Below are 20,476 nucleotides of genomic sequence, written 5' to 3' on the forward strand. Positions count from 1 at the left end.
CCACTCAAAAGCTCCCAAGGATTTTAGCCATTCTGGGTCTGAGACTGGGGACAGGTGTTAAAAGCACATTTCCCATTCTGTCCCTGGTGCGTAAAGCACTCTGCTTCCTTGGAAGAACAATATCGCCATGTGCTTTGGCCAACTCTGGACATCCTGGGTTCAAGCTTCAGATCCTACCAGTCGGCTTCCTTGAGTTTAACAGGGCTTAGGTTCGCTCAGGACTATTTAGGGGAAATGATAAAGGCACAGACTATATTTGCCTTAGGCAAGACTAGAGCAAGTAAAACCGCTGTTTTCCCTTTTATCTCCTTGAGTTTATTCAAGCTATTTTTTTAAGCAGCTTAAAGAAAAGAAACACAGATGAAAAATGGCCTTTAAAGACAGCTATGACATCGCATGTATTTTTAATCCAAGCCTTTTTTTTTGTCCTGAGTTTATAACACTGCCTTTGATCATTTGAAGTTCCAATAAGAAAGTTTTAGTAGCATAAGAAAAAAATCAGGGGCCTGGGAGATGACTTAGTGGTGAACAGTTGCTCATACTGTGGACCCAGGCTCAACTCCCAGCACTCCCAGTACCATTGTAGTGACTTGTAGCTGCCCATAACTCCAGTTCCTGGGAGTCTGGAGGGCTCTTCTCACTCTACAGGCACCACACGGAAGGCAATTTGGTGCAATGTTAATATTTAAGTTAGTTTCATAAGTAAATTAATATTTATACTTGATTTTCAAAATTTGACGTCCAAATTTCGTGCCCTGCCTCTTTATACAGATTCACAATGTGGAGTTTGACCTAACTCCCTGGAAGTCCTAGCAAAGGGAATGTTCTGGATCCCAACAATTAATCTTCAAGGCTAAGTAATGTCATTATAGTTGTATCTGGAAGCATATTAACAATTTAAACAAGTCATACAACTGGGCAGGCATTGATTATAAAGATTCAAAATTAATACGAAAGCAAATCATTCCTACAGTATTACGACTTTCCGCTGCGAGTAGTGATCCGTACTCTCTCCGGGGGGGACTTAGGCTGTCACCACAACAAATGAACACAAAGGACAATTCGGGGTGCAGCAGTGTGTGCGCTAACCCGACACCCATGGTGTCGAATGATTTTCAGAGTCTGACGTGAGATGCCAACTTGAGAAACATATTATCAAGTCAGGGAAAGAATTAATATTTTCTTGATGGTATCTGTTGTCGGTGGGAGTTCAGTGACATCCCCAGAAAGAGCGTGGCTTTTGGTGCTGTTTTTTAAGTCTCTACAGAGAAGCAGGTGAGGGAGACAGCAGACACTGGATGCGGGCGTCTCCCTGTGAGTTTTCTCTGGAGTGCAGAATACAAATATTCTAAAATTGAAGAACAGAGAGGACCACACATGTCAATGAAAGCAACATCAGAGACGAAAATAAAACTAATTGTGTATGCAGAATTCTTTCTGGCAGTGTGTGCTTTGTAAAGGGAGCGCCAGGCACTTTCATGTGTGAGATGCTGCAAGGCTGCTCACGTCTTCAGCCAATAGGCATGTGTCAACTATGCAACATTTCCGCTCCACATCAGTGGCGGAGCAAGTTTTTTGGTTCTGAGTTAACCCGTACAGGAAACAATTGTGCTTCTGAAGATGAAAGCCTGGCAGAGGTCCTGGGAACCAGCCAAACCCACTAATGTCTCTGACAGGAAGTAGTGGATGATTTTTTTTAAAAATACAAAGACTAGAGATGTAATCTTCAGGTGAGTTAACTGATCTTTTGAAAAGAAAATTTTAAAGACGCATAAGAATATAAAACCTTGGGCATTTTATTATCCAAGAATAAAGAATTTATTCCAGTGGCAATTGTTACTTACCCAGTTGAAAAGCAAATATGAATGCCTCAATCATACAATTGCCTTTAAAGTGATATCTTTAAATAAGATGTGGCTTCAACATGTAGTTAGTTATATGCTACTCATGACTTTTAAAAGTTTCTGTCTTACATTTCTATATCAAAATTAAAAAAAAATTTGCTTGGTAAATTTAATAAAATAGAAAGTTCAAATTTCTATGTCAGTACTTGGAAACTGTTATTTCTGAAATTGGGTCTCAGTAATTTAGAGCACAAAATAATTTGTGTTTATGATCTCATCTTTTGTTCATGTTTGTCATTAAGACAAACTATGGCAATAAGCCCCTCCCCTGCCTTCTGAAAATAATCTGTTCTTTGTTTTCTGTTGTGAAAATATATGATATATTTTTGTATAGTATAATTTTTATATATTTACATTTAATATGCTTTATTAATAAGATACAATATATTTTATAGTTTTAATAATTTCTTTTCCTCTTTTAAACAAGAAAGCAAACTATCTCCTTTCATTTTACATACCAATCTCAGTAAAAATATGGAACGCTTCATGAATTTGCATGTCGTCCTTGCGCAGGGGCCATGCTAATCTTCTCTGTATCATTTCAATTTTAGCATATGTGCTCGCTTTGGAAGCATTTTGCATTATATGCAAATATATATTTACCATGTCAGGGGTTTTGAAAGGCACAATTCAGTGGTTCATGAGCTTTGCACAACCCTGAGCCTTTCCTGCTTCTGAAACCTTCACATCATCTCAGGCAGAGACAAGGCACTGAGACACTTAAGTCTCCATCTCCTGGCAGTCTATGAATTTTACCATTCTAGGTATATTATATAAATAAAACCAAAGGGTACTTGTGTTTTTACATTGATGTCAGTGAGTCTGGTTGTTTCAAGAGTCACCATTTTGTAGTATCATCAGAATATACTGTTATCATGTCAACAGTTTAAATGAACCACGTAATTAAATATCAACTATACAGATTTGAAATTAATATGGAAAGAATCATTTATGTACTAGTATGATTTCAGGTGTGAATAATGATCTGGGCTTTCTACAGAAGAGTTAGTGCAGCCACCACAACAAATGAAGGCCACACACACACACACACACACACACACACACACACACACACACAATTTCCATTGCTAGGAATCAAACCCTGTACATTACCAACATGTGACCTACTACTGAGCTGCATCCTCAGCTTTGGTACTCTTTTAAGACCGGGTCTTCCTGTGTAGTCCTCTATCTTCCTGCATAGTCAACCCTCTGTCTTAAGGTGATCTTACCTCTATCTTTCAGACTCCTGGAATTACAGGTATGTGCCACAAAATTCCATTCCAATGCCACTCAGAATTCCATTCATTTTTCAAGGTTGAGTAAACCCCCGGTTTAGAGATGTGCTATATTATGTTTGTTCATCATCTAGTGATGGGCTTTTGGATCTTATCATCATCATCATCATCATCGTCATCATCATCATCATTTATGCCCTGGCAATGCTCAAGCAAGCACGGACAGTCCGTTTATGGCGGTTTTCCAGTCGTTCCTATCCTGGTCAGTCCTACGTGCCTTTGTTATTGTCATACCCAAGGTCCCACAGTCTTCCTTTATGCTGTCTGTCCTGTGTTTTGGGGGCCTTCCTCTTTGTCTTATCCCGTGCACTCCTCCAAGCAGTGGTATTTTCAGGTATCTGCCGTCATTTATTCTCATAACATGGCTAAAGTATCTCAAGTGCTATTGCTGTATCCTGTTTGCTTCCTTCTGTAGATGGAGCTGTTTCTTAATGTCGTCCTTGCACAGTCTGTCTCTTTGTGTGACCCTAGAATCCTCCTGAGACAAGCCATCTCAAACACATTCTGTTGCTGTTCTGAGGAGCATTCAGTTGTCCAGGTTTCGGAGCTCAAAGAAGGCAGCTCAAGACAAGGGTCTCATAGACTTGTAATTTTATTGTTGTTGTTGTTGTTATATCTCTTGATGACCAAATGTTTCCTAGTGCCTGGAATACAGCCCTTGCTAACCCTATCTGCCTCTTGACGACTGAAATAGCTCCCTCCTTTGAACTGAGGTTTCCTCCCAGATTGACAACACGGTGGAGGAGCTGAAAGCAGCTACAGTAGGCTCGGGGGCTGAGGTGCTTCTCAGACTCTTCAGACAGCTACGAGATCACAAAGTGATTTCCATGGAATGGAAGCCCTCAGTCATAATTCTCATACTCAAGAAGAACAAGCTGGACCGCTTAAATTACAGGGGCATTAGTTTGTTGTGCTATAGCAGCAAGATCTTCTGCTCCAATATCCTGCAAAGGATCAAGGGCAGAACAGAGGAAATCCTACCAGAGGTTCAATACAGATTCAGAGCCAACAGGAGCACAATTGATCAGATCCTCACTTTGAGACAACTGGTAGAAAAATACGAAGAATTTGGAAAAGACTTATATGTCTGTTACATCAACCTCAGGAAGGCATTCAATAGCGTTTGGAGAAAAGGACTTTGGGAAACAATGAGGTTCTACAGGTACCCAGAGAAAATCATAAGAATACTAGAAAGTGACAATAAAGGTACCTTTGCAAAGTCTGCGGAGAACTAAGTGATGAGTTTAAGACAATTGCAGCCGTGTTGCAGGGGTGCTTCCTCTCACCGCTACTCTCTACTATATCCCTGGAATTATGAGGAGAGGTGTGCAGATAAGTGATGTGAGAATCAATAATTTGTGTTTCTGCTTGCTGAAATAATAGGGCTCTGCTTGCTGGAAGTCTAAATGAGCTGCAGGCCATGGTAAATAGAGTGGTGGAAGTCAGTGAAAACAAACATCGAGAAGACTGAGATACAACACATGGGAAGGGCACACAAGGATTTTAACATTAACACTGTAATAAAGAAACAGAACCTCAAGCAAACAGTCAACATTGTCTATATTTGGATTCTTCTCTCTCTTTAACCATTTTCTCTTCTTTCTTCCTCGGTCATAAAGGAACCACTCAAAATGACTCTGAAGAAACATTCAATTGCTGCTTTAATATTTATCTCCTCAAAGTCTAGTGAGGTTCAACACAGATTTATGTTACTGGACATTTGCCTAACTTCTCGGGAGAAAAGTCTATTCAAATCTTATACTCAGTTTTTAATTGGATGTCTTTCGTTGTTGCTTTCTAAATGTTGGTCTCTAGTATTCAAAATTTCGATCATCTCATATCAGATGTCGGCATTATAAATTCTTCCATATGATTTTGCTGTGAAAGGTACCATGTTTTGAGGATGTGGCCTTTGCAGTTAGTGCCTTTTTGGAAGCTTTGGAAATTTTCTGAAGTAGGACCTAGCGGACCAAAATGGGTCAGGAGGGGTGGGATTCTGAAGGTTTCACTCTGCCCTTGGTTCCTGTTTTGTTCTGGGATCCCTGACTCACTCTGCAATGAACAGTGTCTACTATAGGTCCCCACCACAGAAAGCTCAGTTCTTCCTCTGTGCCTTCTGCACCATGCTTGAAACTGAAACAAGAGTCAGAATTAACCTCTGGTTCTTTAAGTAGCTCCTGTCCTGTATCTTATCATGAAAACATAGTGCGGGAGAATTGTCTGTATTCTGTCAACCATGTTTTAAATAAATGCTGGTTGACCAGACAGGAGGTATAGGCGGGAAAACCAGACAGGAAGTAGAAATGATGCAATGAGAACAGGAGAATTCTGGGAAGGAGGAAGCTGATTCCTGCCACTCCTGCTGAGATCTTCAAAGCAGCAGAATGTGATCTGCCAGCTGAGAAAGGTACTGAGTCGTGTGGCTAACGTAGATAAGAACAATGGGTTAATATAACCTACAAGAGTTAACAAGAAGCCTGAGCTAATGGGCCACTCAGTTTACAACTTATGGAGACCTCTGTGTGATTTTCTTTGGGGCTAAACAGCTGTGGGGAACTGGGCAGGACGGAAAACCCCACAAGCAGGCGCCTCCATGTTACAAAAACATCCAATGTGTCTTCCACAGTCTCTCATTTAATTTGTCTTTTTTACTTTTGTAAACATCCTTTCATGCATGCATGATTTTTTTTTTCTAGAGACAGGGTTTCTCTTCAGCTGTGGTTGTCCTGGAACTCACTTTGAAGACCAGGCTAACCTTAAACTCAGAGATCTGTCTCTCTGCCTTCCAATTGCTGAGATCAAAGGCGTGTACGCCACTCTACCTGGCTCAATGCGTGAAAATTTTAAGTTTTGCTTAAAGCCATTGCCTTTTCTTACAGTTGGGCCTTGAACGTCACATCTGAGGAATTTTGCCAAAGGCCGTGCCGTCAGAACGCTTCCCGTGCTCTTGAGACATTTCTGTCTTACACTGAATATTTATGTCTCTGCTCCTTTTGGCTGACTTTTGTACGTGGTACACAGCAGAGGTATATTTTCTTTATCTTCTTGTGAGCGGCCAGCTTCCCCAGAACCAGGTGTATCGTGGCCAGCGACTGGAAGTCCCTGTTAAAATAGTCATGTTGTCTAGCACAACTTCCAGAAGCAGTGCGCTCCCTGTAAGATGTCTGTCCTCACTGAGTCGCCTTGACACTTGTCAGCCTCAGCCAGTCACGCCTGGATGGCTGCTCTTTGCCCTTACTGTTCTATGTCAGCGGGTGCCATATTGCTTTTCTTTCTCTTTAAAAGAGGTGGTTTCATTCTTATTGGTTTATAGCCAGTTTTGAAATCAGGAAACTAAGTCTTTCAATACAGTCCTTGCCCCAAGACTGTTTTGTATACTCCTGGTCCTTCCCATAAGACATAAGATGTAAGAATTTTAGGACAGACTTTTAAATGTCTGTGGTGGATACCTTCAAGGCATTGATGGGAAGTATCAAGCTTTGCTGAATCTGAAGGTTACTTTTGATAATACTCCTGTTTGAACAGCATTGCCTTCAATATTTGGTCATGAATGCATTTTTATTTACTCTTGTCTCGTTAAATGCATCTCATTTTTCTTGTATTTTCAGTGTACTAGCCTCTTACCTCCTCATTTAAACTTATTTCTACAACTGGCTAATATTTTATTCTTTCTAATGCTGTCAAAAATGAGATCATTTAATTTTCAGATTGTTCATGCTTAGTAAGTAGAAATTTAACTGCTTTTATGTATTGATTTTGTAGCCTGAAATTTTCCAGACCTATTTTTTTAGCTATAATAGGAGTGTGTGTTTGAGAGAGAGAAAGAGAGAGAGAGAGAGAGAGAGAGAGAGAGAGAGAGTCCCATTTCCTTACCTACATGGTGAGCAAATCACTTTATACACTAGTGTATTAAATAATTTATGGGACAGAGTCGCTACCATAACTGTGATCATAGAATAAATGTCAAGCATTAAATATGCTTCAAGGTGCACATTAAAGCCTTCTTTAATTTGATTCCCTGAGCCTAATGCCAAGAATTCCAATGGTTTTTATCACCAGAGGAAACAAGATGACCTATTATCTTTATTAGCTCCCCCAGAAATGAAGTGAGATAAAAAAAAAAAGGAGTCAGGAGTTTGGGTTTTATCTACTGAATTCCTAGAGACTCAACCAGAGAGTTCATGATAAGAGCACATTGTCCTGTTTGAACAACCAAGTAATTTCCCTAAACCAAGATATGGAGCAGATAAGAAGCCAGGCCTGGATCTAAAGTTGAGACATCCTGTGCCTCTCAATTGTTTTCCATTCTGTCATTCATTTATTCCCCCAAAATTTATGGAGGGTAGGTTCCAGGCACCAGACGGGGTACCAGGAAGACATATTCGTCAAAGAACTACAGGTGTCAATACAAGATCAATGATGTAATAGGCTAAGGAGGGTACCGTGTGCTCAGGGAGCATCTGATTCGGCAAAGAGACATTGTCACATGCTTAAGAAGAGTTTTCTTTCCACGATGCCAAATATATGAGGAGAGAAATGTAGTCAAGATGCTTGTAGTTAACTTGTAATGTAGCTATTACCATATAGCATATCAAGCTCTGAGAAGAAAAAGTCGAATCTCAAAATCTCAGATGGACCTAGCAACAAGCAAATGAGTCAGGATTTGACCCCGTGACTCTGTGATTTGTACAAGCCAGTGTGCATGTACCATAGCAGGGGTCTATGAGTCCCTTTCTGACTTAAGAGGGTTTTGTAGATACACCTGTTTTCTCAGTTAGACGGTGTTATAGTACAGAATTCAGACGGAATTGCACATCACGAAACAGAGAACTAGGTAACATTACTCTGCAAACTGACTAAGGGGTAAATGTATATTGGATAGAAAATGATAAAATATTTGGTGTTGTTCATTTTTCAAAAGTATACTTTGAGACCGAAGTGATTTGGGAGAATTTTTGTTGAAAGTGTGATGCTTCTCTCCTCGCCCCAATAAGAGAACTACTTATTTCAAATTTGTTCTGGGAAACCCAGGCTGGATATACATTTTTCTTATTCTTCAAAAATGGCCTTAGCGGCCCATAGGTGTTTGATGATTCCCTCTTTTCTTTGCTGGGGAAAATAAAAGCCAAAATTATGGCCTATTTTAAAACAACCACCACTCTGAGTGATGAACATTGGATCCCTTTATTTTCTTCACGTATCTATTCCATTATCTGGTTTGGTACTGTCTCAGGAATTATCTTCCATATTTCTTGGCATATGGCAATATATAAGTGAATAAATATTCTCTTCAGAGACCTCGCGAGAGAATTTAGATTTGTTTTTAGAACCAAAAATTCCATAAATTAGATTTAGTTTAGTTTTTGAACTGAAAGTCCATAAATCTGATTCCTTTATGATCCTAATTTCAATTTTAACCTTGTTGTCTAGAAAAACTCAGGGAAGCCATTCAGTAGAAAATAAGACAGTGAAGGAGAGAAGTGATGCATGCGGCCAGAGCTTCAGACGCAGTTAAACCGCTGTGTCTGAGGGATGCGGAAGGCTATGATGCTGATGGTGAGGATGGGGGTTTGTAACATCAGCGTGGGGATATAGCCCATAAGACCTCTGTCCCAAGAGCAAATGGTTCTGTCATTCAAGTCCTGATTCACTGCCAAGTGCCAAAATTGACTGGGTGAATAAAGGCAATAAAAATGAGCTATATGTCTGCTATGACTGGCGAGTGAGAACAATGAAATGAGAAAAGAGGCAAAGTTGACATCTTGGGCATGGGTGGGAGACAGGGAGGACAGCATGACACATTCACACTGCGGTCACAGGGGACTTGGCTTTCCTGTTGTTTTCCTAAAAGAAGGATGGAGTCTACAACTTAGGTCCCCGGCAGAGGAGCACAGAGCAGCTGTGTGCTAGCTTTCACATCCTAAAATTCCCTTGTGTCTCTGTTCTTGCATATACAGCAATGTGTTAAGAATTCCAAACTGATTCTCTCTAAAGTCCCCAGCCTTTAAATCCTAAATTGAGACTCATCAATTTTCAGAAAGCATAGTCTCTTACTTTAGAATGCATGACTTGGTCTAAACCAACTACAAAGACCACTTAGATAAGAAACCTGGAGTAAGGTGGAGCTGCCACGGAGATGCTAAATTTTATAACGTGGACTCCGCACAGCAAGAGAGTTTGAGACGATGGTGTTCTCCAAAGGCATTCTTCCTGATCGTCCAGAGTGGCAGACAGTCCCAGTTTCAAAAAAACACTTGAATATTGTGAAAATATATTCCTCTGGACTAATTTCACTGTCTAATTTTGTAGCTAGATATAGACATCTGAAGCAAAGGAAAAGTCAGGGAACCAAGGAAATGACTCCAAAGTTAAAAACATTTACTGAATTCTAGAGGACTGTCCCCAGCACTCACATCAGGTGGTTCACAACAGCCTGCAGCTCCGAGCTCACATTTCTAAACCATGCCCAGACAACACCGCACACGCATGCACATACATGTGTGCATACATACGTACACACATATGCATGCGCGCACACATACACACATATACATTTACACGCACACACATCAAACACCTAAACATGAAATAAACATTTTAAAAGTCAGGATTGTCTTTGGTGACTCTCATCTTACTATACGTGCAAGCAATCAACTTTGTCTCATGGAAGATTCAGCTTGATTTTTCACCAAGATGAGATAGAACCGTTCCTAAAGAAAGAGTATTAGTTACTAGTTTCTACCAAACTAAGTTACTCATAAGGCAAAAGAAGGTAAAAAGGAAAGGTAGGCAAATCAACTTCTACATCATTCATCCCTCACTAAGCTGTCATTCTGCGACCAGGAGAGAGATGGTAAGGACAGAGCCAAGGGACACAGTCCTTCCAACTCAAGCCTGCGTGACCGCTCCATTAAGATACACTGTGCTGTACTGGATGACGTCAGTGAGGGTCTAAATCCCTTGTAAGCTGCGATGCAAATTAACTGATACTTGTAAGCGATGTGTCATGTTTTGCCTGTCCACTTTATTCTTTTACTTTGGTCACCACAAGGAGATAGGACCAGAGATCCCTGGAATTCCTATCTATTTCCATAGAAAAAGATGCCAAACACCCAATAGGACTCTATGCCATAATGTAATCCACTGGTTCTTATTTATACAGTGCACACTAAATTGCCCAAGCATGCTTTACATGAAGAATGCTTTCACCTTTGAGGGAACAGGGTATTTTCTTGCTTTTTATACAAATATGTATTGATTAAAAATAACACACAGATGCTGGCTTAGGTTCTAGCTATAACATCTACCCTCGTTTATTTTACTATTCCTTGGTCTTTTTTTTTTTAATAGCACACATGACAAATTTTGGAAATTTTCTCAAAGGAGTTCAGATTTAGGGATTAGGCTTCTTAAGAATTTAAATTATTTTTATTGTGAAAACATTTTGAATCTGAAAAGATTTAAAAAAAAAAAAAACTTTGTCAAAAGGGATCTCTGAATTGTGTGGCCTCAGCAGTGCCCAAGACTGAGAAAGCTATCGGGAGAAGTGTAATTAGGGAGCGTTATTCATAGTAACAGAAGCAGTGACGTTAGCCAAAAAGAACAAGGCCCTCAGACAGTGAGAGAGGAGCAGACAGGATCAGAAATGATAGGCAAGCTAGCCAGAAGAGAGCTCACTACTGTATAATTATCTGTTACTCAAACCTGTGATCCTCGTGGTTTCGGGTAGACTTGTTTGGGGCATGTTTGTCTGCGGGGTTGGACGAGATCGGAGGTGGGGATGGGAAGACAAGGAAAGATAAATCCACACTGTGAAGTCTTCCACCTCTAAGCGTTTCCAGTTATCTCCTAGAGTGTCTTGTTGGCAGCTACAGGAACTACACACATTTGTGAAGGGGGAAGAAAACAAACACATGAAAAAGTCCTCATGCTATGTTCCCATGAGAACAATGGGTGGGGGCGGAGGGGGGGGGAGGAGGTGTTCCTAGTCCCGGACGTGGTGCAGTCACCCGAGGGCTAGAAGGGACCATACTTTGAAAGGCTTCATGAACCTCAGCTCTGGCCAGGTAAAGTTTAGAGTCCCCCCCTTCCCTCAATGTCCTTTCTGATTCTCAGGCGTTCCCATTAGCAAGCTTTTCTTTAAGGCCAATTATATTTCGTATTTCAACTGCATCTTCTGTGAGCCTCTATTAATAATTCACTAAGGAAAGATGTTGACCAGACTCCCTCACAGTGGAATAGACAGTGGGTCAGTCAACCCAAGTTCCATGAGCCTCCTTTGACAGCAAGTATCCTTACTTCATTTTCTTACCCCGACTTCACACAAATTACATGAGGTCAAGAATGAAACTACTCTTCACACCAGAATATCTCCATGTTACCCAGCTGTCCCACAATGAGGTCTACTCTTGACCCCTGCAGACTCCCCTTATGTAAGAGACCTGATTCTGGCATCAGACTAGGTATCCGTGAGACCATCTGAAAGTTTATGGAATAAAAGGTCCTTCCAGAGATTTCTTTCCTCACCACCACCCCATTCCAAGACTTTGCATAGTTTAAACATAACTGCTTACTTTATTACATACTCACTTGAGGCCATATTAAAAACATCCTAGGTTATTTGCTTATTTTTCACATATAATTAATTATATTACATAGTCTGTCTTTGTAATTATCCCTGTCTCCCTTCCCTAAATCCAGTGTTTGACTATCAGATGCTTTAAACTAAGTTTCCTTCTCTTAGCTTTGGATGAACAAAGCCATGCTGTGTCATTCCTTTCTATTTAAGTAAGCTGATGTTGGAAGAGAAAATAAAAAAAAGTATTTTTATTCACTTAATACATATATGTCTATTGAGGGCTGGTGTGGGAGAATTGTCTGTATTCTGTCAATCATGTTTTAAATAAATGCTGATTGGCCAGGCAGGAGGTATAGGTGGGAAAACCAGAAAGGAAGTGGAAATGATGCAAGGAGAGCAGGAGAATTCTGGGGAGGAGGAAGTTGATTCCTCCCATTCCTGCCGAGATCACCAAAGCAGCAGGATGTGAGCTGCCCCACTGATAAAGGTACTGAGCCACATGGCTAACATAGATCAGAAAAATGGGTTAGTCAAGACGTGAGAGTTAGCCAGTAAGAAGCCTGACCTAACGGGCCAATCAGCATTATAACTTACAGAGATTTCTTTGTGTGATTTTCTCTGGGACTAAATAGCTGGGGAGCCAGGCAGGACAGAAAACCCCAACAAGCTGGTTGTGGGGTAGCAGGCGGGACAGAAAACACAAGCAAGTAGCCACCCCTCATGCATGTTACAGAGGGCCTTATGCTTGTAAGAATCATGCCAGAAACTTAGTTAGAAGGGTGAATAAGACAGTTACATGCACACTCAAGACACTGGGATACATTTCATGGTGTGGGATGCCTCACAAATAACAGGAACATTTAACCAAATTGTATGGACAATGGGAAAATATCGGGACTAGTCAAATTAATGTTGACATCTGAGATAGCAGCTTGAGTTTGCCACATAGATCTGGCCAACCACAGGAAAACCAAATAGTGCTAACAGCAGAAGAAACAGCAAATGTGGATGTCAGAGACAAGGAAACAATGAGACAGGGCCTTGCTTTGTCTCTCTATTAAGCCAAGGAATGTAGAACATACCTTAAAACTTTATTATTTTATTTGAGAGGGGAAAGAAATCTACACTAATGCTATTAGAGCATGCGAAGAATTCCATTCTATAGAATAATGGTCTATAACTTTAGGACACCAATTACGATCCACTTGGAAGCTCTGTTAAGAAGGACTAGTAAGCCATGAGTCATGCGCCTCATGAGCTTGAAGAGTTCAAGAAACTTCTGTAGCTGGAGCAGAGACTACAGTGGGGAGGATGGGAAGAAGACTGTGGTACTAGGAGAGCCTGTGCTGAGGAGAGGAGGTGGGGAGGGCTGCTGGGCATTATGGTCCCTGCATGTGTTTCCCTGCCATGATAAGGGTGATGAAGGCACAATTTCAGGTCAGCTTCTGTCGTTGTACTGAGATGGGTAGTTGAGGCCAATCCATCCATTCCTTCTCCAGTTACACCCCTCCATGGAACAGCAATAAAAACAAATAGTTACAATAATACATTTTTATTCCCAGTTTTGTGAGAAACAACCTTGCTGATAATACCAGTATAAGCTAATTGGAAAAAAAAAAAACCCTCTATGCATACATTGTCGACCAAAAAAAATTTCTCGGCATCTGTATTTGACAGTACTATTAGAGAAATGGAAGTCATAGATGTGTGCCTTATAAAGGGAGATTTAATATTGGCTTGCAGGCAAGTGGCCAGGTAACCCAGCAATAGTCACCTCATCTGCATCTGCATAGAATTCAGTAGCCTCTCAGTCCCCAAAGCCGGATGCCTCAGCGGTCCTACTCAGTCGCTGGAGGCCTGGAACTTCCTGAGAGCAGCTGCTCTTCCCGAACTCTGACGTCAGAACAGTGACTGACAGAAACTCTCCGGACAAAGTTCCGGCAACCAGGCACAAGCCTGTGTTCAGGAACTGCCAGCTTGAAAGCGCTCAAGTGCCGCCGGCTTCCAGGGCAGGTTTTGCCCTCGGCCCCGAGTTACTCCGACCTGGAAAGGCTCTAATAGACACGTGCAGAGGCGCGTCTCTTAGGTTGACGCCTCATCCCATCAAGTAGGCAATTAAGACTTTCCATTACAGCTTCTAGTTGTGGAAAGCACTCAGTAGGCTGAGAAAAAAAAAATAGCTTGTCGGGGGTCCATTGTCTGGAAACTCATCCTTTACAGTCACGTCTGTTGTCGTGAACTGCCATCCTTTCTCCACCTCCCCACAGCCTGTTCTGTCAAGTTATGGAACTGGAGCCGTGCCAGGGGGCTCGAAGAAAGGTGTTTCGATATTGCGAGCTGAAGGCAACTTTCCTCCCATCTCTCTAAGGTTTCAGAGAAAGGACCAAAGTAGCCAAACTATGAGAGGGAATAACAGTCAGATTTATTTATTTTTCCTTGGAATTTAGGACTCTCCTTTGCTGTCCATTTCCAGACCTAAGGAGCTGGAAGAATGACTGGACAAATCTGAATGCCCCTTTCAGAATAGAGGTGATTTTTTTAAAATTATTTGTTCTTTTGATGTTAAGTTTTTTGAGTTCTTGGTATATTTTGAAGATCAGCCCTCTGTCCGATGTGGGGTTGGTGAAGATCTTTTCCCATTCTGTAGGCTGCGTTTTGTCTCATTGGCCATGTCTTTTGCCTTAAAGAAGCTTCTCAGTTTCAGGAGGTCCCATTTATCAAATGTTTCTCTCAGTGTCTGTGCTACTGGGGTTATATTTAGGAAGTGGTCTCCTGTGCCAACACATTCAAGTGTACTTCTCACTTTCTCTTCTATCAGGTTCAGAGTAGTTGGTTTTATGTTGAGGTCTTTGATCCATTTGGAAGAGTTTTATGCATGGTGATAGATATGGATCTATTTGCATTCTTTTACATGTTGCTATCCAGTTATGTCCACACCATTTTTCTTCCATTTTATACTTTTAGCTTCTTTGTCAAAAATCAAGTGTTCATAAGACTGATATCTGAATCTTTGATTTGATTCCATTGGTCCTCCTCTGTGTTTTTATGCCAACACCAGGCTGTTTTCATTACTGTAGCTCTATAGTAGAGTTTGAAGTCAGGAATCGGTGATGCCTCCAGACATTCCTTTATTGTACAGGGTCATTTTGGCTATCCTGGATCTTTTTTTTTATTTGAAGTTGAGTATTATTCTTTTGGCATCCATAGCCATCAGAGAAATGCAAATCAAAACAACTCTGAGATTTCATCTTACATCTGTCAGAAGGGCCAAGATCAAAAATACTGATGATAACTTATGCTGGAGAGGATGTAGGGTAAAGGGAACACTTCTCCATTGCTGGTGGGAGTGTAAACTTGTACAGTCACTTTGGAAATCAGTATGGTGATTTCCCTAAAATTAGGAAACAACCTACCTCAAGGACCAGCATACCACTTTAGGGTTTATACCCAATGGATGCTCAATCATACCACAAGGACATGTGTTCAACTATGTTTATATCAGCATTATTCATAGCAAGTAGAACCTGGAAACAATTGGATGCCCCTCAACCAAAGAATGTAAACAGAACATGCATTACATTTACACAATGGAGTACTACTCAGCGTTCAAAACAATGACATCTTGAAATTTGTAGGCAGATGAATGGATCTAGAAAAAAACATATTAAAGTGAGGTAACCCAGACCCAGAAAGACAAATATAATATGTACTCACTCATAAGTGACTTTTAGACATAAAGCAAAGAAAAACCAGCCTACAGTTTACAACTTCAGAGAACCTAGTCAACAAAGAGGGCCCTAAGAGATATATGAATGAATCTACACAGGAAGGAGAAAAATAGAAGATCTCCTGAGTAAACTGGGAATGTGGGGGTCACGGGAGAGGGTAGAAGAGGAGAGGGGAGGTAAGGAGGAGAGTGGAGAAAAGTGTATGGGCCGTAAAAACAGTAAAAATAAAAATGATTAAAAAAAAAAGAGTAGATGTGATTTATTCCTCTGTACACCCACTTCCTCATTAAATCAGTATTAATGGAACTTCCCACCATCCTCATACAAAACTTTAGGGAAGATGGTAAACGTTCTACTGGAAGCTATTGAACAGATCCTGCAGTGGGAACTAAGAATCTTCCCTGGAAAGATGGCCTTGTTTGAGAAGGAAGATGTCATCATGTGGCCCTTCTCATGGGATTAAGGGTTGGCTGGAGCATCTGACTTCTGCCCTTTAGCACACTTCAGCTGTCACCCTTAGGTTGCTTTTAGTTTCAATGGCTTCTACCATATATACAAGTATTCTCCTTTCTCCATCAGTATAGATGCAGGCTCTCATGTTTGTCATGAAGGAAATGCTTTGCTCCGTTCAGTACAGACTATGACCAGCAATACCTTCCTGCCACCATTTATGCTATCAGAAGAATACTACAATTTTTTTTTGTATTTGGAGTAAGGTTTCACTACATAGCCCTGACTGGCCTGGAGCTTGCTGTGTTTATCAGGCTAGCCTTGAATTCACAGAGATCCATCTGCCTCTCTCTGCCTCTGCCAGGACTAAAAAGCATACTCCACCATTTCCTGGTCTCCACCATTTTATCTCAGAGAAAACCTGAGTTTGTATTTGAAACACAGGCACATTTCTTTCATAAACAGGATTAGATAGAGCTAACCACAAGTTGAGACATAAACACTTTTCGAAGTTTAAAACGGCATTGAGTCACTGATGAAACCTCACACCGTCCAGCTCCATCCCAGTTGACATGGGATTTATTGCTCCGTTCAGTTCATCTGAGTTGCATACGCCACCCACCCAGAATCACTTATGTCTATGTTGCTTTGCAAACTGACTGTGAAACTATCTTTGCAACCAAGAAATATTCATTTTATTGAATACTGGCTCCAAATTGCCAAAATGGTGATACTGGCAATTTTATTACAGTATTTTATTATAATTGTTCTATTATTTTCTATTGTTGATCTCTTTATGTGCTTGCTTTATAAATTTTATTCTGGCAATTATGATACGTCAAGTCTATCTCAAGAGTTTGGGATGATCTTTGGTTTCTGATGGCCACTTGGGGTCTTGTAGGGGATCTCTCCTACAGGTAAATGTCCATAGTCTTACAGAGGGAAAATATGAATTAACCAAGTAACAACTTTTCTCCTTTTATTTGTTCTGGAGCATGTCCAAGAATCCTCAAGATTTGGGGCATGAGTAGAGAATGTCAACCGAAATGTGCGAGAGGATTCTGCCAACAGCTGCCAGCAAGACTTGTCATCTAAATTGTCATCTTCGCTCAGTCTCCTTCTCACTCATTAGACTGTCACCCATAAGGACAAAGGACCTAATTTCTCTCGGTTTCCCTGCGTAGAACGCAGTGTCTGAAACACAGGAAGTACTCAGAAAGGATCTGCTGGCCACATAAATGTCTGGGTTCACAGCAGCAAAAGGCACCGTGCCAATAACTGCTCTCATTGTCTTTGCTTTCCACGCTCAGAAAGCTCTCTCTGCCTTGTCAGTGGGACCACATCTATACGTTAGGGAGCTTAGCACCCGAGTCCCATCAGATGGCTGCTCATTGAGACTGGACCTCCTTTACTGCCAGCATCCTGGAGGAGAGCTGTGTGCAATTCCAAAGCCCGAGATTTGGTGTCTGTGAGTTTGGTGACCTTGGGCAAGGCCTGGAATGAAACTGGTTTCCGTGTTCTTTATAAACAGACAAATCAGAAAAAAGAATCCCTAAGCCAGAAACTGCATCCGTGGATGAATATCCAATCAAGACAATGGACTACTTAAACTTGGAGCTAACGTGATGGGTATTTGAATGTATGGATTTACGCAGATTTTAAGAAAAAGAGGCTTACAGATTTTTATTAGAGTTTAATTTCTTAATGGAACTAATTAAAAGTAATAAAGGTTAAAATATCCCTGAAGTGCTGACCTTTGATATCCCCTTTTTCTATAAAATTTCTACTCTTCTAGGAGAACTGAGTTACTCCACAATATCCATTTTCCCCTCTGTTTGTCCCTTCTCTGCTTCATCACTTAAAACTTTGTTTGTCTAACATGTTCTCTACATGCCCAGAACAAGTGTCCTGCTATCTCTAGCTGTTCACATGTTCGGCTCTCCAAACATCACACAAGAATGATCTTAGTTATGATACAATAAACATCGGATGAAAATTTCTGAAGATTTTCTTCAGTCAGAACTTGGACTGTTTCCCTCAGATGATCTGTGCTTCTCAGGAGCAGGGCCAGGAGTAACACCTACTCCAAAGGAATTTGGAGGGCATCAGGGGCTAGGTGGTGACGGGCACGCTTGTCAAGAATGCCACATTAGGGTTCATGCGGCCAGCGGCTGGGGGTAGAGAGCCAATCAGATCTGTGACACTCAGGAATGGCAGTTACACTGTTTCTATGAGTGGCCTGGAGTTTTAGGAGGAATTCCATGGTCAAAGGCCACCATCTCTTACTCTAAAGAAACCAGAATTAAGGGGTAGAAGAAGAAAAGGGTGGGTTTACTGTAGCTGTGTAGACTCCAGTGGACCACCATCTGAGCATTTTAAAACAATGCAAATTCATCATCTTCTGTTTAAAAAACTAAAACCAAGCAAACAACACCAACAAAATTTAAAACACCCCAAAAATTAAAACAGAGAAGTGTACTGTCCTTCTGCCAGCTCAGGGGAAAATTTCTTTTCTTGACTTTTCCAGTTTCTAAGAGGCAACTGTGTGTTTTCAAATTCTTTTTCCTAGCCTCCCTTTTCCATCTTCAAAGCCACCAGCATGACATCTTCACAACTCTCTCTCTCCTCCAGTCTGAGCCTCTGGTGTCACCCCGCCACTGGCTGACTGTGACTCCGCCTACATGACTTTTATAATGAGTTGTGGCTCTGTGGGGCCCAAGCTTGTTAGCAGGGTCAAGAGCCAGTCTCCTCCACCATGGATGGCAGCATTCGTGTTTCAATTACATCCAACGATGGGCATGATTTGGAAGCCGTTACTGAGCCATCTGCAATACCTTGAACTTGCTTGCTTTTGCTTACTTAATACGCTACACTTCTGTATGAAGAGTTGTATTCATGAATGCTATGTGGAAAGAAGGAAAATGCAGAAAGAGAATTTATGTGGCTGGGAATATGAAGAATGGTCAGAAAAGAGGGCAGACTGCTTGTCTGCAGTTTGAGTTTTAACGGGTCACTCATTGACTGATGACGTAAAAAATAAAGGAATCTCCCCCACCAGTGATTTGTCAGACCTCCTGTCTCTACACTGTTCAGTGGAGGCCTGATAAAATTTGTGAAGGGTTTAAAATAATGATAGTAATGAAGTAAAGAATAGTATCATACACATCCTATAGTTGTACAAGAAGGCAGTGAAAGGTAAAAGTTCAGGAATGTGTTTACATACTGTTGAGTCTCTTTGTGATGGATATAATAACAGAACGTCTAAGAATGAGTAATTCATACTCATAAAGAACAGAAATTTATTTTTCCTAGTTCTTGGGGCTTAGAAATCTAAAATCAAGGTACCAATACCTGGTGAGACCCTCCTTACTGCATTTCACAAAGAAGAAGCCAGAAGGAAAGCAGACAAATCTTGTGTTCTCCCATGTCAGAAAAGCACCACCAGTGAACCCACTCCTGGAAGCCATTCTTGTACTATTTATTAATGTAACCACCTGAGTGGTTCAACCAAACCTCTCCCAAAAAATCCATACTACAACAGCCTCCCAAAAGACCCATACCACAAGAGCCGCAATCAAATCTCCAGCATAAACTTTTGGGGACACCTCCAGACCACCGCAGTTGGTAAGCGCTAATGACGTATATAAGGGACTGGGGTGAAGAGGGAGTACTGAGGTGGGCCAGGTGCAGAGCAGATAGCCATGTGGGCACCAGCCTTTCCTACGCTTTCCCTTCTCCTTGGGGGATTTCCGGGGCTAATAAACCTCAGGGGAACCACAGAGAGTACTTCAGATGCGGAGTGCTAGAGAGAAGCAGATCAGGACTGGACAGTCCTGGAAGCCTCCTTTGTTTTCCTAGTTCAAGTCATTCATTCATTCATTAGCTTACAGCCAGGTTTCAGCATATAGTGATAACTCAGCCAGTCTTCAGCTGAGTGTTGGGAATCTCAAACTACCCTAGAGCATCTGCTATGTAGGAAGAAAGAAAAGAATTTTAAACCTGTACACAAACTGAGAACGTTGTAACCAGAAGCTGAGCAAGGAAGTCCAACTCAGTTTTTTTTTTATTATTTTTCGATCATTTTAAAACATAATAAAGGTCATATTGGCTAATTGCTTCCGGCCTTGTTTTGAAAGTCTATGTTTGAAGATTTAATTATGAATTATGAATAATAACTCATGATTATGTAACAACAATGATGATGATGATTATAAGTCTTAGAGAATAAGTGAATAGAGATTTGGGCTGGATGAGTTGCATACTAGGAAGACAAGACCAAGGAAAGAAGTGTGCAGTAGTCAGGAAATACACACAGTGTCTTAAGAGGGGAAAGCTCTCACCTCAGAATCCTGATGGTGGCATGCAGCACCTCAGCCCACTGGTGGCGCTTACTTAAATCGCGCAGATGACTGTCAGTTCCGTGGGAGCCACTATGTGGTTTGAACTGACTCTGGTTTTCTATTTCCTTCTCTAGTCTCTGTGATTGTGTGAATACCCTGTGTAGAGAAGTAGCTCCCT

At 41.1% G+C, this 20,476-nt stretch overlaps 1 non-coding gene across 1 annotated transcript; it reads right to left on the bottom strand.

The window, feature by feature from the left end:
* Positions 1-2,372: 2,372 nt before the first annotated feature.
* On the bottom strand, positions 2,373-2,479 carry LOC125395129 (U6 spliceosomal RNA). Its single transcript, XR_007230456.1, has one exon. It is a non-coding gene; the product is annotated as a U6 spliceosomal RNA (small nuclear RNA).
* Positions 2,480-20,476: the final 17,997 nt, after the last annotated feature.

Source organism: Myodes glareolus, chromosome 21 (genome assembly GCF_982192425.1).
Source record: "Myodes glareolus chromosome 21, mMyoGla1.1, whole genome shotgun sequence".
Classification (NCBI taxonomy): domain Eukaryota; kingdom Metazoa; phylum Chordata; class Mammalia; order Rodentia; family Cricetidae; genus Myodes; species Myodes glareolus.